Source organism: Phasianus colchicus, chromosome 21, assembly GCF_987193195.1.
Source record: "Phasianus colchicus chromosome 21, bPhaCol1.hap1.1, whole genome shotgun sequence".
Taxonomy (NCBI): domain Eukaryota; kingdom Metazoa; phylum Chordata; class Aves; order Galliformes; family Phasianidae; genus Phasianus; species Phasianus colchicus.
Genome location: NC_143456.1, coordinates 10,459,131 through 10,482,601, shown reverse-complemented (window position 1 = coordinate 10,482,601; position 23,471 = coordinate 10,459,131). Strand labels below are relative to the sequence as shown.

The window sequence follows — 23,471 nt, the reverse complement described above, 5'->3', positions numbered from 1 at the left end:
GAGAGCAAAACCTTTTTCCTCTTCAAGTGTCTTTCAGTTCCATGCTTTCGTGGGGTGAATGTTTCTGCTCTACCACTCCTGCTCACAGAATGGGACTTTCTGCCAGCATTAAACAAAGCCGGGAGCGACCTGTTCTTCCTGGGAATCCAACTGAGCTCTGCCTTCGTGGGGCCTCTGGTACAGCACAGTCAGGGGAGCATGCTCCTGGATGGCTTCTTGTTTTTTTCTGCTCTGTGAAGAAGTGGCTCCTGACATCAGCCCCTCAGACATTGCCCCAGTGGGAACAGCCCCACGGGGCTCCACATCTCTCCTGGCTCCCACCAGCAGAGCGACGTGCAGCACAGCCGCCTGATGGGGACCCGCGGCAATGTCAGCTTGGAAACCTGCTCAACCATGAGCAACCCCAAAGGGCTGGCAGCAAGGAAGCAACCGCGCCTTCCCAAGTTCATTCGAAGACAGTGCAGCATTGAGTATTGTGAAGCAAACAAGAAACCCCAAAAAACAAAGCAGCAGCACCACTCTCACATGCTGGATTATTACAGGAACCTAAGAAACATTGGGTGATCTAATAAGATTTTTTTAAGCTCATTCTCTGCTTTACAGGTATTTGGTGGGATTTTTTGTTCTTGCTGCTGATTAAACATTTTGAAGGAACGCATATCACAGAAGGGATTCTGCACTGGTATCCATGGAAACAATAGAATGTTTCCATCGAACATACATATTAATTTTTCCAAGCTGTTATTAGCTCTTCCTGCCGACAGGGTTTAAGGCAGCATTAAAAAATCAAAATAATGCAGCTTGATGGGCGATAGAATCACGGTTTCAGGTATTATGAGGAGAGGATTTTTTTCAGGTATTTTTGAAAATGTGCTCATGCATGAGACAATTTGAAGCCACATCCTTTAACTTCACAGGAGTCATTGGCATCAGACACTGACGGTGTGTTGTCACCTCTGTACTGTCAGAAGACCTGTTTGTATTCTAAGAAAGACAATCAGCATCAGAGGAATTTCCCAATGTGAATGAGGAAAAAAAAGTCTGGTTCAGTTGCATCTGTACCCAACATTTACATCTCCATAACATCTTTTTTTTACTATTAAACACTCTCCCTTCCCCCCTGCCCCCAAAAATAGTTGTACTTCAGCAAAATCAACAAATGAAAAGGAATGATATTTTGATTTCTGGAGAGATACAAATTGGAAAGAATTTAAGCTGTGCATTCACAGAAAACTTATGAAGGACTCACAAAAATTGTCCCTCAGTCTGGATGGTAACAGGACAACAGTTCCACATTGCCTGTGGTAGTGACCACTTCTTCCCTTTTGTGGGGAGTAGGAAAGACACCAAAACTGCAGAAACAGGACTATGGTACAGTTGTGATAGCGTGATCATTACTTATTCCTTTGGCATCCATTCTTGTTGGATGAATCACAATGAATTCATCTGGCATTAATATAAATGCAAAATGTAAATCCTAGTGTAAGTCATCATCACTGAGTGTACTGTTAAACTTTTTCATGAGCTTCTCCTGAACTGAGATCTTTCTTTGAATGAGTTCAGCTATTACTGACAAATCAATAAGTGATAACAGAATCACAGAATGGCCAGGGTTGGAAGGGACCTCAAGGATCATGAGTCGCCAACCCCCCTGCCACATGCAGGGCCACCAACCTCCACATTTAATGCTAGACCATTAAATGCCCAGGGCCCCATCCAACCTGGCCTTGAACACTTCCAGGGATGGGGCATCCACAACCTCTCTGGGCAGCTGTTCCAGCACCTCACCGCTCTCTCTGTAAAGAATTTCCCCCTGATGTCCAACCTAAATCTCCCCTCCCTCAACTTAAAACCATAACATGGCTACAGGGCACTTTTGGGACTAACAGAAGGTGACAGGCGCTGTGAGTGACTATTAAGAAGAGAGACTTAATTTGGAAATTAAAGCTGAGCAATGTAAGGACACTGTGCAATTCCAGCATCAATTAAAAGCCACTTATTTTCTTTCATAGCTCATTAATTGCTTCAGATCGGGGGTATTTTAACTGAAGGTCCATTTTGTTGCTTCTCCCACTTTCTCATGCTACTGATGTAGCTTTGAGCTGTAACTTTCTTAGGAAAAGGCAGCAGAAGCTCTACAGGAACCCCTCCTGCATTGCTGGCCTGCTTTCTTATGCCACTGCTGGCCCTGGCACAGTGCGAGAGCTGGGTGGGCAGCAGGAGCTCTGCAGGGCCGCAGAATGAGCAGCTGAAGGGAGAACCCCTCACATCTATGCTGAAGTTGTAGCATGTTAGCATTCTGCTTATTTTCCAGTTGCCTTGCTCTAACAGCTTCTTCCAAAAGGCTTTGAAAATCGTCCTCCATCATCCTTCTGTAGAATAACAGGTTCAGCACTGACTTCTAAGGTTTTATTTCTGGGAATGTCTGCACACAGCTCCAATTCAGTTTCCTTTGTGTTTTATCCACTCTTGCAGAAGTTCTCCTTGGCAGGGACTTCAACAGCTGTCCTGGTTTAGACAAAATTCTCATTAAAGAAAAACCAACAGTCAGTGTCCTATTTGCAGAAACCCATGAAGTGTCTGCACTGAGAAGGTGAGCACAGAGAGCTTTTATACCTTTTCTTTCACAGACACACGTGGAATGCTTTAATACACGATGAACACATGGCTTTCACTGCTCGGTAAGGTTTAGCTGTGAAGAACAGCCTGAATTTGTCTAAGTTAAATTCAAAGGGAAATGTAATGCTTTATTCTTAACTGGAAGAACCTGCACTAAAGCTGTGGAAAACCTTTTGCAATGGAAGTTGCAGCTTCCACCCCCAGGTACTGGTACACTGGAACCAGTGCTGCTTGGTGTTTCTTGTGTGGTTTAAGAAGACCTTACTGATGAGACCATTCCCACTCCCTCCTCCTCTTGTGGCAGTGGAGCCCCTCCTTGGAGCCTTGCCCAGGCCCGTGCTGGCCTGGGCAAGGCTCCCTGGTAGGGGAGCAGGAAGGGAGCCACAGGGAGAATCTGTCATTTTCTTAGAGTAATTTACAGGCCTGTAACATTGCTATAATTAATTATTCACCGTCCTTCCAGTCAAAAGTAGTGCAGAACAAAGAAATATACTCTTTCTTTTTAGTAGGCAATGTATTGAAAATCAAAACCCAACTTATGACACACATGAGACCTGTTCTAAAACCAGTATGATTATCATAATTAATTTAATTACAAGTATTTGTTCATTTTTGAAAGATGGATAGCATTAAATATGAGATGTCTCTTCCTTTAACAAAACGTTGCTAGCCACTTTAAAGCCAGACACTTTGAAGTCAGATCAGTTCTCATTTGAGCAGCAGCCTTCATGCAGAGAGCAATGAAATCACTTCCTGCAACCTTCACCCCATCAGTTCCAATTAATGTATTAAGTCTGGCACAGACCTGGACATGTACAAGTGTCTCTGCTGTGGCTGTGGAAGGCATCCATGAGCAGCCAGAGTGGGACAGAGCTTAATCTGTCAAGTGACTGCAAGATACGTTCAGCAAGTATGTGTAAATTCTTTACATGGCGTGAGCAAAACTGGGATTTGTAGATGATGAGTTCAGAAAGGGAAGAAGATTTTTTTTGTGTATTTTGAGGGGGAAAAAAAAGAATCCAGTTACCTTTTGCATGACCAGGACCAAACCAACTGCTTTTGCAGAAACACTGCTGTGTTTCTGAGTGGTGAGCTACAGAATCACAGAATCACAGAATGGCCAGGGTTGGAAGGGACCTCAAGGATCATGAATCTCCAACTCCCCTGCCACACGCAGGGCCACCAACCTCCCCATTTAATGCTAGACCATTAAATGCCCAGGGCCCCATCCAGCCTGGCCTTGAACACTTCCAGGGATGGGGCATCCACAACCCCTCTAGGCAGCTGTTCCAGCACCTCACCACTCTCTCTGTAAAGAATTTCCCCCTGACGTCCAACTTAAATCTCCCCTCCCTCAACTTAAAACCATTTCCCCTCGTCTACCCTTTCAAAGAGTTGATTCCCCTCCTGTTTGTAGGCTCCCTTTAGGTACAGAAATGCTGCAATGAGGTCACCCCGCAGCCTTCTTTTCTCCACGCTGAACAAGCCCAGCTCCCTCAGCCTGTCTTCATTGGGGAGGTGCTCCAGTCCCCTGATCATCTTCGTGGCCCTCCTCTGGACCCTCTCCAACAGCTCCCTGTCTTTTTGTACTGGGGGCTCCACACTTGGACGCAGTACTCCAGATGGGGCCTCACAAGAGCAGAGTAGAGGGGAACAATCACCTCCCTGTCCCTGCTGCCACCCCTCTTTTGATGGAGCCCAGGATACCATTTGCCTTCAGAGCCGCAAGGGCACACTGCTGGCTCATGTTAAGTTTTTCATCCATTTTTGCTAAGGCAAAGCAGAAACAAGGAGACAGGCAGGAAGCTGCTAACGGGTCCTGGCTGCATGTTGGCCCTGCGGCAACCACCACAGCAGATGGGAGCAGTGCTTGGATTTGCTCAGCACAGGGAGTTGTGTTCAGCCCTGTGATGGATCATGAGAGAAAAGGATCTGCTTTACTTGGAGTTGGTGGTATTGATCTCTCCAAGCAGAAATGAATCGAACTGTTTTTCTCTTTGTTGCTTCAAGGCTTACTGTCTAGAAGTAAAAATAATTTGTCTGTTTTTGATTCTCCTTTCAGTTGCTTCTTACAGTAATACCTCGCCAATTTTTCTCTGTCTTTGTTTCTTCCCTTTTTAAAATCTGCATGTTTAAAACATTTTTCACGCTGGGTATGGCTTGGAAAGGAAGCTTTGGCACTTAGCACCGGGCAAGATAATTTCTGATAATACTGCAAGAAGTGAAAGAATAAAGCTGCCCTCCAAGAAAGAGTGCGCATTTGCAATAGTAAGTTATGAAGGAAGATTATTCTCAGTGTCTAGATACAGCTCTTGCCTGCTCTGGCTTCTTCCATATTGGAGATATATATCTGTCCTTTTGTTCAATGTGACAGGTTATGAAACTTCTAAGATGTTGGTGGCTGTTTCCTAACTGGAGTGCAACTTTTCACATTTAAATGCTATCTCTATACATATAATAAACATCTGGGAATATAGATAACACGTGGCTTTTAGATCAGCCCCAATTTAACATACTCAGCTGTTTTCTTGTCCTTACTCTATTTCCAGCTTCTGTTTAAATGTTCTCCCCTGACGATTGAATATGTAAAACTCCAACCTTGCAAGTAGCCAAGGATCAATGAGGGCTGACGCTGAGCAGTGCAAATATATGAGCTAATGGCTCTCCTTTTATTGAACCAATTTAACACTCCGTGACAAGGGCCTGGTCTCCCCCTCACTGCCACCCTATGAGTAAATCTGTCCCTGCTCCCCACTGATACGTGCCTGAATTTAGCATCAGCCATTAGGGTTGTTGGTATGCTTAATCTTGCAGAGTCTGCTGAGTCAGGGCTTCATCAGGACATATATCTAAAAAAATCAAGAACTGGAGGGAAAAGGGATAAAAGGCAGCAGCGGTGCATGGGATGTAACTGGCCACTTCCAGGGCACGTTAATCTAGCTGGCTCAGAGGGGGCTGACTTAGCACGGCTCTTCCTGCAAACTCTTTAATTGCTCCAGAGCCAAACTGGCCTTCAGCATGAAGCCAGCATCCCACGGGACACCAGCTGGGCCAAGGACAAGAAGCTGTCAGGCTGCAGGGGCGGGACTATCAGGTGGGCACGGTTCTATGGCTGTGCTGAGGTGCTGTGTGGTGCTGCCTGGCACTGGCTCCAGCCTGTGGCACCAGATGGAGCTGATGTCCGCGGGCCTGGGGAGCGAGTGCACCAAGTCACTGCCCATCGCGGCCTTGCGAAACTTGGAACCCTCAAGCAGGGGGATTTAAGAAGTCGGTAGGCTTATACACAATTTGTGCTGTGTTAAGCAAGCCCTGCTTTTTCAACAGAATGTGCAGTCTTTGCAAAACTCCTTTCTGTGCATCCATCTATTTTTCTGAAATAACATTCAGTGTACCAGATACGGAGGTTGGTGGCCCTGCCTGCGGCAGGGGGGTTGGAACGTGGTGGTCCCTGGGGTCCTTTTCAACCAAAGCCATTCTATGATTCTATGATTCTGTGATTAAGTGGAGTTGTAATTTAATATTTAGGTTTGTTTGAGTTATGAGTTCGTTCTGTTTTCCACTGCCTGCAAGCATATCACAGCTGAAGTCCTACTTTTTAAAGTCTACCTGGGACTGTGCACACAGCAAAATGCTGAAAACTACTCTTTATTAATGGCACAAATAAAATCCTAATCTTTATTTCCTTACCCCCAGTGAGGTGTACTTACCTCTAATATTTTTCCTGGCTATCTCCTGCACTTCTGAACCTCTCAGCTGCAAGGACAGTGAGGCAGCAGCCACCCTGTGATGCTATCTAATTATTTAGATATGTCACTAGTGCCTTCTCTTGGCAAAAAACCTACACTCTTAATCATGTGGCAGAGCAGGCATTGTGCAGCTTTGATTTATGGGGAACAAGGATGCTCTAGCATGTTTTGGGCACCAACAATAAGTGACTGCACTTAAGTGCAGTTATACACAATCATGTGTTCATTAGCAGTCCTAAATCTTTGTATGTCTGTGTTCAAATCACATTTCATTTTGTTCATTTTTTTTTCCTTTCCCAGAAATCCTTATGCAGATGTCAGAGCACATTTTTTTTCAGCAATGCTGATCAAACTCTGCTCAAGTAACCAGAATCCTCTTAAACACCTCTGGCCACCAACTAACCTCAGCCTACACTGAGGCTCTTCAAGGACAGGGTCACCTTGTTTGTCAGAACTGTTTGCACGTCTACATGTGCGAGCCGAGGGTGCTTCCATGCATTTTCTCCATTGGTGGAGAGGCACTGATCATGGTGAATTGAGTTATGTTTTCATTCCCATCTCTGCTATTAGTGATTGGCAGTTAGGATCTAGGCAAGAGGAAGCACAGCCTGAATCCTTCGGTGTGTGGAGGGGCTGTGTAAAAACAGCAAGCTAATAGCAAAGATGCAGGTACTGGGAGAGCCTACCTCCTAGTTTTATGCTCGAGAAGTGGAAAATTACATGTTTTCTGCCTGCAAAGATTTTGAATGACAAGAGGACTGCATTGGGCGTGATCAACAAAGCTTTCTGTCACTCAACTTTTTTCCTCCTGGTGCTTGGCACAGATGGGGGCTCTGAAAGCAGCCATGGTTGGGCATGGGACTGCTCGGCCCCTCTGGAACTGTCTCAGCCGCAGGAGCGGTGGCCACATGCTGCCTGTCCAGTGCTGCAGTGGAGCCAAGTGCTGTCCTCGTCCCATTCACCACCGGTGAACCTGGCCCATGTGGCTGAGAACACCAATGAGAAACTCCCCAGAGCTTCTCCTTCTTCTTCCATTCTGGACTAACAGAAGTGTTCTGAAGCTATGGTTTTGTGCAGCGAAGTCACCAAGGTTGTGCAACGTATGACAACAAAACTTGTTCAGGGGGAGCATACAGTATTTGCTCTCAGCACTTCTGCTCCAGGCTAGACCAACAGCACTAATGCAACAGTTTTCTCTGAGCTTTCTTGCTCTCCACTTGGCATTCTGAATGAAATAACAAGCTGAACCCTTTCAGAAATCTCATTGTTTCTTGATTTAGGATGGAAACAGAGGATGTAGTCCACAAAAGTGCCCCCATGACTTAAAAGCAGAAATCCAGGGACTTTCAGTAGGCTTCAGCTTGGTCACAGAACTCTGGGCCATTTTATAAGAAGGTTATGCTTGTTTGTGCTGCCTTTCATTTGAATTTCTCAAAACTGCGTATGGACATTTATGGACAGATCCTCAAACCAGGCATGGAAGTGGGTAGAAATAGTTCTTGTCCTATCTTACAGAAACAGTAATGAAAAATAACACTTCTGTTTTGTTTGCTTGCTAGACTGGCTGGTTGGTTTGGGGTTTTTGGCTGGGCAGCCATTAAGGAGGTGCACTGACACATCAGGGGCCTGACCAGCACCTGGCTGTTATCGCAGCCTGCAGGTGCAGCCTCAGCTGCATGCAGCACCCCAGCCATGTGCTCTTGAAGTCTTTCTGGCTGGGCACAGGCTGCTGGCAGCAGTATGCACGAGGTCCTACCTAGCGACATAGCAGCCTGGAGGAGGCACAGGGCTTTGCCCCCAGCCCTTGTGTGCCTTGTGCTGCTCCATCCTCCTGGGGAGAAGGCTTTACCTTGGTGCAGAGCATGCCTGCTGCTGGTGTTAAACTGTCCTTCCTGTGAGGAAATGGGAGGGCATTTGAATGCATTTTATACACTGTCAAATCGTAGGCAACATACAGTGCCAAAACCATGACTCCTGCAAACAAGGCTGGATCATCGGCTGCTGCAGTCACCTTTTTAAGTGATACATATAGAAACAGTCCTTCAGACTTTATCTGGTTTCCTTCATTTACATCTAGAAGCATGGAATTATAATCAGCACTAAACTGTAGCTGGAACTGTGATAGGACTGCTTAGATCCTTGTTGCTGCTTTTGACTTTTCTTTTTCTACTTTCTTTTCACAGGATTTTTATGTAGTGCTCCAATGTATTCCTAGAGCTGAAGGGTGAATATCACCTTCTATAATATAATTAATGGAACTTTCTTTCCCTGTCTAAGTCCATGGAAATGAGAGTTGTACTGGATAAGACTGCACATGAACATTACCATAATTCTTCTCTGTCAAAGATTTGATCTCATCAGAACTTAACTGTGCCGCTAATTGGAGAAAAGGGCACGAGCATTAACGCTGAGGTGCCTAACCTTTACCAGTCCTTCCGTTTGTATGGAAGGTACCCGGAATGCAAATTGTTGGGCATTATGCTCTGAAACGTTCCAGTAACTTTTAAACTGCAGAACTACAGAACTGTTGGAATTGCAGCCACATCCACCCCTCCTCCCACCCTGCTCTTCTGTACCACACTGCAAATCTGACATGCTGCTTGTACAGAAAGATGAATGCTATTAGTATTCAAATGGATTTCCTTTTCCATATGAAAAATGGAAGACTTCATTTCTAAAAGTAATTTTAGTGTTAAGCTACCTATTTATGGTGGATTCTGCACTCAGCCTGTGTGAAGCAGAAGTATAAATATTCTCTCTAACCAAGGGCTAAATCGTGACTCTGGCTCTAAGGCTGTGCAGTGGGAATAGGCCCTGGATATAATTTCAACAGAGGAATTATTTCTCTGTTTTGTTGGGTCTGAGTAGGTGCAAAATCATCTTTTGTAGTTGTTTGAGGCATGCATCGCTCCATGCAGCTGATATACAACTGCCAAAACTATTTTCCCCTGCCATCCTGTATGCTTGAAAAGTCAGATATGGGCAGGAAGGGTATTTCCTGACATTTGTGGGGGAAACTTGGCTGATTTTTGGTTTGCACCTTCTCTAGACTTTTTTTGTGACTGATGTGAGCCTAGGAGGCATTGCAAAGCGTTCCTGTGTTTTTTAACCCCTGAATTCAGTAAATATGGCAGCCCATAGTAATACATTCATATAGACACTGGAGCTATGTGTGACTGCTTTCAGAGCACTTTGAGGAACTGGATGTCCATTTATAATGGACACAGACTTTCATTTCATCTCTTAGCTACTGGCTAGCCACAAAAAAATGCTTCTTGCACTCAGAGCCCAGGAATTTTCTTCAACATCTGTCTTTTAAATCCTCACTCTTTTCTGATAACTAGCAGAACAGGCACAGTGGTCAGAACTCATCAGAATAATGGTGCTTCCATTTTCAGAACTGCTGTGCTGTGAGATCCCTAACTTCTGAGAACTTCTGAAGGAGAGTATTCTTGGGAGCCCAGAGGAAAAGCAACCCTTTGTGCAGGGCAGCACCTGGTGCATCCCCATGGGCAGTAAACCCAGGTGTGCATAAGGACCAGAAGGAGATGCTGCTGAGCTGCACAGGGGAGCTCCACTGCTGAGGATGCTGTTGGCAGAAGTTCTCCTGTGCTCCCAGAGAGCTGGGCTTTTCCCTGTGGGAGTTGGCTACTAGTCATGGTCCTTCTTGCCCCCATTCTTGCCAGCAGGCTCTTCTGCTCCTCTCTGTACACAGGGAAAGCAGCACAGAGAGGCTCTGTGGAAACATTAATGGAGTTAATGGATGTGGCTAAATGTGATTGACGAGATGCTTGTAAATGTGGGTAGAACTTGTCAGTGGCTCTTTAAAAGTGAGTAATACCATTTTAATTTTTAGTCTTATTGCTATAGATCACAATAAGGTTATGCTGATGGAACCATCAAGCATAGTAAATGCTATAAGCACAATATGTTAGTGTTAATTATAAACTAATTTAACAACAATGTATATGAAGAGGGCAATTTTGCACTCCAATTCACCATAATAAATTTAATCGTATGGAAGTAGTGGAAGGCAAAATATTCTCAATAAAGAGTAAAATGATGGCTACTGGGTTGCTTTTTTATTGCTGGTGATCCTGATTCATGAGACACCACCACTTCACCTAATTAAGCACGTAGCCCGATATTGCATGTTTGCAGGGCAGAGGAGATTCGGGACCGATTGCTAGACAATTAGACAATTAGACAATTGTTAGACTCTGCCAAAGCAAAAATAAGCTTTTCTTTTTTTTCTCTTTTCTTTCCCTCCACCCCAGTGAGGGGGTAAATTAGGAGTTATAGTGATGTGGAATGTTAAGAGGACCACACACAGGAATTATGCTTCTGGAGAGCAATATAAAGATAGGTCCCTGCTTTTTCCTTCTTTCCCTTGGGCTGCGAGAAGCCAGAAACGGTTACTCACTGAAATGAATATTTAATAGCTTTGATCTTTTTTCTCCCAATTATTGTAATTTGCAGACCTGAGAAAGGGCTGAATTTAAGAGGAGTTTCATTGTTTTAAGTAAAATTTCCTTTAAGCCTCAAAGGCTTTGTTCTTGCTCTGCAATTGCCTTTGGTGGTTCTGGAAAGACCAGTTCTGGAGAATGCCTATGACAGTCATTTGTGCTGCTAAAACCTGACTTTGTCTGGCCAGAATTGTTTTGCAGCCTAGTGAGAATATTCTTAGTCTCCTTGGCATCATTTTATGAAGTGGTTCCCAGGAGTTAATGTGTTTCTGCCAAACTCATGGCTGATCTAGATTAACTGAGAGTTTGGCCATGACCACTGCATTTGGCTGAGTTCAGCAATGTGCGTTGTTTGCCTTGAGGCTGAGATCTCTGACAGCCTTTGGATGTGTGTGTCCTGCGATCACCTTGGCCAGCCTGAGCTGTCTGCAGGGCGGTGACACCCATGGCTCTGTGGAGCTTTTTTATGGCTGCTGCTTCTCCTACTTCTATTCTTCAGAAATACTCTGGGTTCACACTCAGCCCAAAGCATTGCAATATTTGTTAAGATTGTACATGCTTGTGGCAACCCAGCTCATCTCTGTTAAGCTGATGGTGCTGAACTGTTTCACTGTTTCAAGTGCTGAGACATTCTCATTCCCGTCAGTGACTGAGCAAAATACAAATAGGAAGGTGACCTGGTCTGTACTGCGTCTTAAAACAGCCAAAATATTGATAATCTTTTCTTCAAGGTGGTAACAAATTCTTCTAGTTATTGTTTTAGCAGTTGTTACACTATTACTGCCCACAGAGCTTAGCAGCAAGTGGATATTAATAGACCTCCGTTCTACTATGTAAGGCTTTTCCATGTAAAATTGCATCCCTATTTTTGCCAATATTTAGACAACTCACTAAAACACAAGTCTGTCTCTACAAGTACTGCATCTCCTGAGGCTGGTGCCAAACAAGCTGGTGCCTGTGTCAGAGCTGCCTTGTGGTGCAGGCATGGCCTCTGCCTAATGGAGAGCTAGCACTTCAGAGACCAAACGCTTTGTGCTTGAGGACCTTGTTTTATGACAACCTGTTTAAAGATACAGATGTTCTCTGCGGTATTCTCCCATTGCTGCTATTGGTTTCAGGCTTGGTGTTGATGCACTGACTGGAAGGGGCAAGTGGTTCAGAGAGTATGTTAACATAAACTTACTCCTGCACTAAGAAATACTAGATGGGAACATCTAATGTTTATTCTGAATAGCTGTTACACTGAAAAAGCAAAGACTGGAGAAGATGGTTAACATAAGAGCAATCATGCACCATTGGTGCTCTCTGGTCTCGGCTGACTTCAGAAGCAGTGCAGCTGTGGGGCTGACAGCAGGCCTGAGTGCTGCGAATGTTGGTAGGGGTGCAAACACAGCCCAGGTCTGCTGGCAGAAAACTGGGACTGTCCTTATTCAGAGCAGAGGAGCAAACAGAGCTGATCTTGCACAATCCCTTGACATGTTCACAGAGGACCTTAAGCACAAGTAGCTTTTGGATTGATGCAAAATTCAGCTCACAGTACCAAGACTATTTTGCAGTAAACTAGGTACTGCGTGATGCAAATAAATAAATAAATAAATAAATAAATAAATAGATACATACATACATACATACATACATAAATAAATTCTAAGGCAGCTTTGTCACACAGAAAGTTGTCTAATGTTTCACTGCTTATAGATCTTGTTCTAAAGCTCAAGCAAAACAGGGTCTTTGAACCTTGCCCCATGGCCAATACACTACTCCTTGCAAAATGAAAATTACCATCTGTCCTCTGGCAGCTGGGTCTAATTGCTCTGATGGGCTTGGATGGGCTATTGGATGAAGTACATGAGCACATGTCATTTCCATGAATATTTGTTTTCTGCCTCTCTGTAACATCATTATGTATGACATATGGCATATGTAATAATGTAACACAGCCTTTTTAATTCTCATTTCTGTTTCACATGGAGCCAACAAAGGACATTGCCTTATACTATTACTTAATGTTAATTTCAAACTGGTAGTTAAACACTTTGCACCACGGACAGTATCAAAACTAAAAACACACGATGCTTATACAGCCTTGTGTGTATACAGGTAAAAATGTAAATTTTGTTTATGCACAGGTGAAACATGGGAAAATGTTTACAAGGGAAGTCTTTGGGAGCAGATCTTAAAAGGCTGAGCATCTGCAATTGGGATTAACATTTATAAATAGTTTGCTTTCCTTCCCAGTGCCAAAACAAGACATGGACTGGGATCCAGGAGAGAAATGTAAGTAGATGGTGTCATAAGTCAGCAGGGCTGCCGCATGCAGAGATACAGGGGTTGCTGGTTGGGGGACAGCAGAGGTTTGTGTCTATGCAACAGACTCTGGACAAGGTCAAGAGCAGTAAATTAAAATTACAGCTTGATCACAAGGGTCCATCACAGATTTCTGATTTCAAGAGAGAGGTATATTAACACAAGAATGATTAATGATTCTCAGTTGATTAACATCTTCAAAAATAGAAACTGAATCAACATGCTAAATTTCTTGTAAATCCTCCTGTGTTTTGGTACATGTAGGTTTTCCCCTTCCTTCTGTGTGATACTTTTGAAAGAGGTATCAACTATACTGCCGTGATACTGTCTCTTCCTAATCTAATTATCAGGAACCATTTCCTGAAATCCATGCTGCTCCAGTACAGAACCTTCCCCTCTATTTACCCTCCAGCAGAGCCCCTGCCCACGTCCCCCAGCTGCCACCATAGAGCTTGGTGCTGTGCAGGCGTTCACCAGGGGCTGGAGCAGAGGCCCAATGATCGTGGACAGCCAGGCATCCTGTGCAGCACAGCACCCCAAGAGAGGGTTTGTCTCCTCAGAGTGAGACTCCTGCCCAGGTTCTGCAGCCTTTCAATATCTGTATCAGACTTCCTTTGCAGAAACTGCTGCTAGGATTCATTATGAAAACTGTGCTAAGATGTACAGTAGCGCCTAGTAAAGTTTAAAATTGCCAGATGAAGCATCTCAAGAATGAAAAGCTGATAGAAGCCAAAACAGAGCTATCAATGGGCTTTTTGTTTAAAGTCAAATTCAGAAGGAAAAAAAAAAAATAGACCATTTTCAGTCCCAAGAAGGTCAGGCTGTGTTCCTGCTTCTTTGATGTTGCCTCTTAGTAACTGTTACATTCGTTTAGTTCCATTAATGCCTTGGTACAGCTCTCAAGCAGGAGATTTCTTTCTCTGGAGTATTCTTCAGATGTGTTTCCAAATACCTCTTCTACCCTTTAATGATCGCAGGCTGCACCTTTGCACTTACTGTGGTGAAAATGGAGTTTCATGGCACCTTTGGACTAATGGAGTCATCCTTTTGTAAGCTTTCTGGCTTCTTCCCAAAATCTATTTACAGATGACAGGATATTCGAAGTGCACGTGCCTGACTTGTAGGAAATCCAGCCCGATCATCTCCTGTGGTTGGAGTCTTTCCACAGTTCCAACAAGCTTGCTTTATTGATTGCCAGAGACACTCATGACTTTTAAAATCCATTTATGGCTTTCATTAAAAGTTATTTCATTCAGGTGTTGACAGGATGACTCTTGGCTGTATTACCCCAAGTCTACAGGGATAATGGGCACTGTGGTAATGAAAAGCATTCTGGTAATGATATAATCAGAGAATCCTTAGAATTGGAAGGGACCTTTAAAGGTCATCTAGTCCAGCTCCCTGCAGTGAGCAGGGACATGCACAGCTAGATTAAGTTGCCCAGGGCCTGACCCAGCCTGGCCTGGAAAGTTTCCAGGGATGGGGCATTAGCCATTTCCTTATATCCCACCTAAATCTACTCTCTTAGAGCTTGAAACCATTTCCCCTTGTTCTGTCACCACAGACCTTGCTGAACAGTCTGTCCTCTTCTTTTTCCTGTAGCTCCCCTTTAGGTACTGAAAGGCTGCTATCAGGTCACCTGAGGGCCTTCTCTTCTCCAGGCTGAACAGCCCCAGCTCTCTCAGCCTAATGTTTACATTTGTGTATAACACACACTGCAAAGAGGTCCATTGGCTTTGGTGGGGATGATGATAAAAATTTAGCAGAAGAGTGGAAAGAGATTAAAAATCTCCTGATTCTTGCCAGGAGACAGCCCTGCACCTTGTCCCAGCGCTACCAGGTGCAGCAAACGCTCTCAGCCACCTGGGGCAGCAGCTTGCAGTGGCAACATTTCCATCCCCTCTATAAGCACCAGCACAGTTTGGAGTCCCATTCCTACCAGGAGAAAATATCATATTCCTCTACAAATGTCAGCTGATGAGGAAAATAATTTTTGCCCCTCTCCACATCAAAATCAAAAGGCCTAAAAATAAAGGTTTGATAGAGGAAGAATGTAATATTGTAAAACAGCTTCCTCAAATATAGTTTGAATTGCATTTTAAAGATTAAAAAAAAAATTATTTCTGAAAGCTGAAGAGGACAAGCATAACCTTATTTTTTTAGTCTTGTTTTCTTTATTTTGAGCAATAAACAGATTAAAGATACAAAGCACCACTTATGAGGAAAACAGCAGGGAAGAAATCTGACTGGAGCACACATATAGGGGATTAGTGAGTTAACAGCACAAAGGAGAAATGCAAAGCACGTACCAGTGCTGGAAAGAGACTGAATGGTCCCTTATCTGTCAGCCTGTCAGATAGCAGCACAGTTATTTCTAGACTGATTTCTCAGAAAACATTGTTCAATGATGAGAATATTCAAAAGGCACTTTTTAATTTAGGAGAAAATGAGGCAATATGAGGCAGCTCTGCCTGGTCTTATTAACAAAATTGGCATGTTTTCTTTCCCTCAGCCAGGGCTACATCTGTTTACATTGCTGCTAGGAGCAGGCTGGTGCTGGGAGCTGCCAGGTCCCAGCAGGCCCTGCTCAGCCCCTCACCCTGTTGGGCACTGCCTCCCATTTTGTGCCGAGAGGACCACAGACCAGTTGCTATGCTTTGGGCGAGCTTCTTGTCATGGCTTTCCTTCTAGCCTGAAGGCTCATCGTCCCTTACAACGACCAAGCTCGGTGCCCGGTCTTTCCCAGGAAGACCACAGAGCCTCCATAAAGCACTGTGTCAGCGTGAGTTACTGTTACCAAGAATATGTCAAAAAAAAACTGACACACTCTGCTGCTCATCCCAAGGAGGGAGTACTTATTCTTCTCTTTCTCACCAGTGTTAACCAAATCAGCTTAGAGAGATCCCAGCTGTGTCTCAGAAGCACATCACCTGTTCCCCATCAGTAGTTAGGAACAGGTGAGGAGGGGGCGGGCTGATCCCCTCCTCTTAGTAGGCCTGGCTCTCCCTGCTCACCAGTGCTGTGCTGCTGAGGGAAAGTAGTTCTGGGCCCCATGAGCACTGTGGCCCTGTGAGGAGGGGTTGCAGAGGGGCTTCTGCTATCTTTGTCAGCTTGCCTAAGGGCAGATGGTGACGGAGGGGTCCCCTGGCTGGATGGGAATGACCAGAAGCTGCAGGACTGCCAGCTCCTATAGTTTATCAAGCCTCCACCTAGTAAGTAAAGCATTCTCACTCATTTGGGTTTTGGTTCTGGGAAAGCCTTTGACTGGAGCAGATGTTCAGATTCAGGAGGGGAGCATAACAAACTTTCTAATGCGTTTGTAAAAATAAATATAAAAGTAAGAATCAGTGTTTAAAAATTTGTCTGTGCTGGGGCAAATACGTTCTGCTGGTGCTGCCTGTGCTGCCAGGTGTTTCTGGCTGCTGAGTGCCCCCCAGCTGGGAGGCGTTCGTTCTGTGTCAAGCATTCTGAGCTCTCTGCTGCCCTGGAGCCGGCGCTGTGTGTTGGGCCTGGCTGCCATCCTGCACAGCCCTGCTGCCGCGCCTGCCCCAGCGCTGCCAGGAACACAGCGTACCTGCTTAAGTGTTCCAGAGGTGTCGTTTCCTCCTCCTTTGGTGTGGAGGAAAATCTGCATTTTTCTTGTTTATCCTGGTGTTAGCCACGTTAGTAGTGTTGCACTGAAGGAATGTGAAATGCAGTTGTCTGGTTGATGTTAGATGTTATTCTTTAAAATCTTGAACCAGACAATAATGAGACAATGTGCAGCTGGGATGTTATTTAATCTGCTTGGAAATCTTATACTAACATTTAAATTGCATCTCATTTTAATGGAAATATTTACTTCTGGGAAGGTAAAAAGTACAGGCACTGCTTGCAAGTCTTCATGGCATTGACACAGCCATGCTGGGTGATGAATATCAACTGGTTTAAAAAATAAATGCATAGAAGCATTTTCTCCAGAAAATTCCAGTGAGTTTTCTCACTTCCAGTGAGAAAACAGCAAGTTAAAATACTTCTTATGTGCTGGAAAAATTATCAAGAGCCTGCATTGAAATTTGTATGTATATATTATTTGTATGTAACTTATATGTAATGTATATTAATTCCTTTTGGGATTCTTAGCAGTGAGAAAGATACACAGCAACTGATTAAGCTAAATGTTGGCAACGACAGAGATAAATTGAGAGTCTAAAGCCTACGTTGAGACAAATTACTAAAAACCTGCTTGCTCTCTTTTTGTGACTTCTTATAAGAACGAGTACACAGTAACACAGCAGAGCTGTTCGTTGTAAACTCAGCTGGAATTTCAGCTTTGTGGATGTGACCTGGTGGCCTGGCTTTCAACTGTGTGCATTGATGTCTGTTTCTGTAACTTGAAAGCAGGTTCCTTGGCACCCTGCCTCTTCTTGCAATCCCTCCTCAGGTTCCCTCTTTTCCCTGGTGCCTTCTGTAACCCGTGGCTGCACAGGGGCGGTCGCGCTGCAGCCCTTATTGCAACATGGGGCCATGCCCTCACTGCACACAGCACGGTGGAGCTGCGACCCTGCAGGACCCTGCTGTGAGATTGGGTGTGTGTGCAGCTGCTAGGCTGAAGCTGGGAGGCAGTGTGTGTCAGCTGTGGGACTGGATCCAAAAAATTCACTCCACGGTCTTTGGGGTGTGATTAAAGGTACGTGTGTATTTCAAGCACAGCTCAGGTGGAACAAGCCAATCCATCTAGTGCTTGGTAGTACTGTTCTATTAATTTCCATCTATTTACCCCTTACAGATACTTGCTTAATTTGAAAGCCTGTAATGAGGTTTGGTAGATGTAGCAGATTTTAAATCAGCATAAATAATGCAGAAACCGAAACCAAAGAAAATAGGAATGTTTTGAGATGTAGGCACTATCAAATGCTTTAGCTGCCTTCTGAGTTTTCTGTGTGTTGCTGATACACTGAAAGTTATTTATAGATGTGTGTACTACTGTCCTTAATTTAAATGTGCTCTGACTGCTTGAAGACTTGGAGCCAGACCCGCTGGGAGATGCTGTCAGCAGTGCTATCCTCATGGACAGACAGCCCGAATCACGTTGTTGTGGCACAGGAGAGTTGTCCAGGATTGGCATGGAGAGGTTTCCTGCCACATGCTGCAAAACAAGTGGAATTTACTTCTTTTGCTTGGTGCAACTTTCAGCAAGCTGGTTGGAAAGTGCCTTATTGAGTTATAAATGCAGAGCTCCAGGGCCTCAGCTCTGGTTGTAGTTGTGGAACCCAGGAACATAAGAGAGTGGATCTCTGGGTGCTGCTGTTATCTGTGCACGTTCCCTTGTGCCAGCTCAGCTCTGCTGCTGCTCCATGTGCAGGAGCCGCCTATTGGAGCCGCGGTGCCAGGGGGTGGCTGGGCTGGTGGCAGCACCGGGCCTGCCTGCACCTGGAGCTCACCCACGATCCCCTTTGAATTGAACAGTAATGGCTGCATTTGTAAGAAAACAGTTGTTACTGAATTTGCTCAAATATTCGGTTTGTTCCATTCCAAGGACTTATAATCAATATTGCATTCTAGCAGAAAAATAATGTAATAAGCCCTTAATTAGTATAATGTGTTTGTTGATGCTCGCAACTGACAGTTAATCTTTATTTTAATTCTTAGATTAGTTAAATAAAAGCCAGCCTCATTTTTCATTCTCCTTTTTTTTTAAAAAAAAAAAAAAAGAAACAACACCAGGTTTTATTATGCTCTCAGCACAGATGAAATTTCTGGGATCAGCCAAATTTTTACTTTCTGATACTGCGTAACTTTTCAGTGTATTTCTCAGCACTGATGTAGGCCTGTGTTATTTTTGGAAGTTGATTAAGTACAAATCCAATATCAGTTTTCATAAAATGTTGTGGAAACAAGTTGTTCTGAAATTCCCCTCTGCATGGATTGATGAAAGGTAATTTGCATATTTGTCAATGAGTGCAATTTCCTCTTTGCTGTATTTATGCTCAGTATATTTCAGTGTGACAAAACGAAGCATGTCAGTTCTTCTGACTTGGCAGCAGTGCACTGGTACAGGGTTATGGTGTAAGCCAAAGATCTTTCTCATGCATCCTGGAGAATACCATGCAGTATTATGCATCTTCCCCTTCCTCCTTCCTTGGAAGGATATGGAGCTGGTTGTAGGGCAGGCTGGATTGGTTGCCTTTGCTGTTCTTTGGGCAGCAGTTCTTCACATCTGCTGCAGAACAAATCCAACTGGCAGTAACTGTTCTGGTTGCTCTAGTTCAAGCGTTCCACAATCAAACTGCTTCTTGTAAAGGCTTCTTGGAGATGAGGTTTCCTGTGGTGCCTCCCCAGTATTAGCATCTCCAGGCCATGGGATGTATCAGCATTTTTTAGCAATACAATTAGCTTGAGGTGCTGCATCAACACAAAGCTCAGTGATGGCCTTAACACAGCACTAGATGATGATAACCTGGAAGTCAGGGGAATATCCAGTGCTACCAAAGTGCTGGCATGGATAGCCTCATGGGATTTCTGTCCCTAACAATTAGGATAAATCTTGTTCGCCACTAGTAAATAGTTGTCAAATGCAGAACTCCTTGTCCTTCTCCTGTCTGAATTAACGTAAGGAGAAATGAATGTTTCCTTAAAGCCCAGGCCTGTTTCTACTTCTAGTAAGGAAACTTAGTCACAACAGTGGTGGGTAATATGGTATTTTGACCAAAGAGAATAGAGTTTGCAGGGGTGTTATGTGTTGAGAATAGTTTTGAATTTGTATATCAAGGCATGGAAAAAGACTGATTTATCCTGATGAATTGTTTGGGGTTGATTTCTCTTCGGTTCATTTGTTGCAATCCCATTTGAGAAAGCAACTTATTGTAGTTTCTGTGAGAATCTAGTGACTCTTTTCTCTATTGTAGAAGCATATTCAGTACTGGGAACTGCCCCACCTGTGTCAGGATCTGTAGGGACCTGGTAAGTTGTGCAGCCCACCATTACTATCCTGCTTTTCTTGCTACTGGCTTGCCTGCATGCAACAGGAAACACTTTTATGTTCAGTGTTCATCAAACAGGATGCAGGTTGCTGAGATTTTACTAGCAAGTTGTTGCCCTCTTACATACTTGGCATGGTTTTCTTCTACACGTATCAGAGACAGCTGGTGAGATCCAAGCTTCTGTAGATAGAATGAATTAGAAAATGCTCATTAAATTTCACAGTGGAAGTTGAAAATTAGTCATGCTTAATTTTAATTTTATGTAATCTCCCAGAAAACTCTCCTAGCCAAGGCGATTACAAGCAGGGACCTTTACAGAATCTTCCTCCCAGCACGTCGCACCGCTAATGCTCCAAGGTGTTTTCTGCTATGTGAGTTGCTACAGGGACCTTTGGCTTAAAGATGAGAGGCTTACAATAGAAGAGCAGACTCAGGGATAAGTAACTCCCTGCAGGCGAAGCAGGCTGCCCTCATTGTGTGCAGCCAGACAGTGCCAGCCACAGTGCTCGGCTCAGCACTGCTGGAGGTGCTGGGTCTGGTCCTGCTGCAGGCAGAAGCTGGTCCTTGCAGCATCAAGGTAGAAGCTATGGAGGGAGGACACTCTGAAAAGCTGTGGGGGCAAAGCAAGTCCTATGCATCTGGCTGTGTGAAGTATCTAGGCTGGGAAGGAAAGTAGATGTGCAACTACCTTGTATGTCATTATTCTTGAGAACTAAGATACCGCTCCTGTTTGATCCCCTCGGAGTGTTGCTATGCTAGGAAAATCCCTGCAAGTAGAAATTCTGACAGACTACATACTTAATCAATGGCAGTCTGGCAGCAACGTGACTTTATGTGAAATGAAAACAGTTACCCTCTCCCTTTCTTTCTGGAAAACCTGTGGTGTGTTTGTAGGCTGCCAGATCTCTGGGTGATGTGAGCATGTTTGAGAAGAGCACGTGCTCATTTTAGGTCTCTTTTTCCCTCTATGCTATTTAATATTGATGATGGAAGGCATTGTGTCAAAATACTAAATAATTGTGACCTGCATAGGAAAGGAGTTTTAATTAACCTTTGAAAACTCTATTTACATGTTTTAGAATATATGAATAATACATAAAGTCGTGCATTACGTTTATTCTCAAAGTCAGTCATTTCAGGATCAAGCTGTGGAAAACAAAGGGAAGAGTGGTTTCTTTTCTCTTACTCTTTCCCTTCTTTAATCCCCCAGAATTCAGGAAATAGAGTTGAAGTCTTGCACCAATAGGATTTCTTACTAAACTTCAAAGCTCAATTTAGTCTCTGCTGGAATGAAGAGAGGCATAAAACAGGCACAGTGGAATCCATTGAAGCGAATGGCTGCAAAAGAAATACAGTTTTGAAGAAAGCAAATGTTCTGCATAATAGTTTAACAAAAACCTGCTGTGCTGGAGGGCAGGCGCTGAGGTGGGGTCCCAGCCCTGTGCTCCCCAGGGCTCCTCCGTGTGGGGAGAGGTGAAGCCAACCCCCCTCTGGTGCCTTCCTGCCGGTGGTGCTGGCAGTGCCTGCGGCCCTCTGCGCGTACCTGCGAACGATTTTCCAGAACATCATTTTAATAGGGCATGGCAGCATGGAAGATTTGGTTTATTTTCCAGCATATTTGATGCTTCATGAAGGATGCAGTTTTACTTCAGACTGTTCCTTTATAAGGCCGCTCATCAAAAAAATTTCTTGTCATTAGCAAGGTATTTCTTTTAAATCATTTTTCTATCTGTGCTGCTTATCTGCTGCGACATGAATTTTCTTCTATGAAATGAGCTGTATAATTTTGCTAAGGCAGTGCTAAGTGCTTTATTTTAGAAGCATTACAGGTTAATGCAGACTTTCAACATATCTTAAGGAACCAAAGGCTACGATCATTTGTTCTACCTCTGCAGCGGTTTTATGATAATTGCTTGTAATCCAGTCACTGCAGGTCTGCAGGAAGCGCTCCAATTACGTGGTATTTCTCCCAACACGCTCTGCTGATGTAGAACTGACCTTAAAGATCTCTTCACTGTGGTCCACACAAGGAATTCATTCTCCTTTTCAGTGATCTTAAGAGTGTGTGATGACCCAGTGCTGCTGGTCTGGAAGTGTCAGCACTGTGCTTGGTGCTGCTGGAAGGCAGCAGATGGCCAGGCACCACTCTGAGCAGGGCAGGACTCGAAGGAGCTGTGGCCAAGGCCAGGTGAAGCAGGAGCTGGGTCCCACTCAGCCAAGCACTGCTACACGCTGCATCCCTGCCCGCTCCCGGCAATGGAGCTTCTAGACATTCTCTCAGCAGGAGCAGAGTTGTGCAGAGGCCCCAGGGAGTGAGGCATCCTCTCACAGACTTGCAGCTATGCTCCCTAGCTCTGTCACCACCCGCCCACCCACTGCCACACAGGGCTGCAGTGCCAGGCTGCTGTGCTTCTGCCTGCAAAACTGGGCAGGAGCGAGCAGGCACGGTGCACTCAATCAGCGCATCCTTTAGCTTTCAAACCACCTCATGGGTCGGCCTGCTGCCACCAGCTGTCCCACAGCTCTGCCCCACATGCTGCCTCTGTGCCCCTCTGCTTCTCAGGAGGTGCAGCGCTGGGCTGCGGTCCGAGAGATGGCCCAGACTGAGGGATGCAGCTCTGCAGGAATGTGGGGAGCACTGGCTCAATGGAATGAGGTAGCATTAATTAGGATTGATTTCATTTAATAGTCTTTGGGTTTATCGCACAGCCTTAACTGTTGCATAAAACATTTCATTTTAATAATGCACTGAAATTGTATCTCTTTTCATTTATGGGAGTGCTCGACGCCATTTTATGTGACTAAGAGCAGGCATTTGTTTCTTTGCTGCTCTTACGGGCAGCAGGGCTGAAACTGTGGGTCTGTTAACAGCATTCATGCCCAAGGCAAAGAAATGGTGCATTTCCTGGTATAACTTGAACACTTGTGTGAGTTGCTGTAAGAGAGTAAACGCTGTTACTGCTTGAGAACCTGGACCGTGGTTGTCAGGTGGTGGATCAAATATTGCAATAGGAAAAACTTGTGAGCTTAGAGCAGTTAATTGAGAATAAAGAGATGTTACAAGGAGAAAAGAACAATGCTGAAACAAGGATCTCTTCTCATTTGAGTATGAAGAAGGCTAAAAATGCCTTCCTGTGAGATGTTGCGGTTCAAAGGAGAAGAGCTGACTTATGGTCCTTTAATTCGTACATCTGCAATTTTGTTAGAGTAATTAAAGGCTAATATAAAAAGCAGATTAAAAGCATAGCTTCCTTAAAGATTGCTCTCAACTACCCAGGGTCAGAAGTAAATGATAAGTAACACAGTTGAGAAGTTGGATCTTCCTGGCTGCATAGATGTCACAGGGAAAATGCAGTAACTCAACTTTCTAT

The 23,471-nt window shown here is 44.4% G+C and overlaps 1 long non-coding RNA gene across 1 annotated transcript in view; it reads left to right on the top strand.

The window, feature by feature from the left end:
• The window catches only part of LOC116227892 (uncharacterized), a 96,874-nt gene that overhangs the window by 16,497 nt on the left and 56,906 nt on the right, over positions 1-23,471 (top strand). The window lies entirely within an intron of this gene.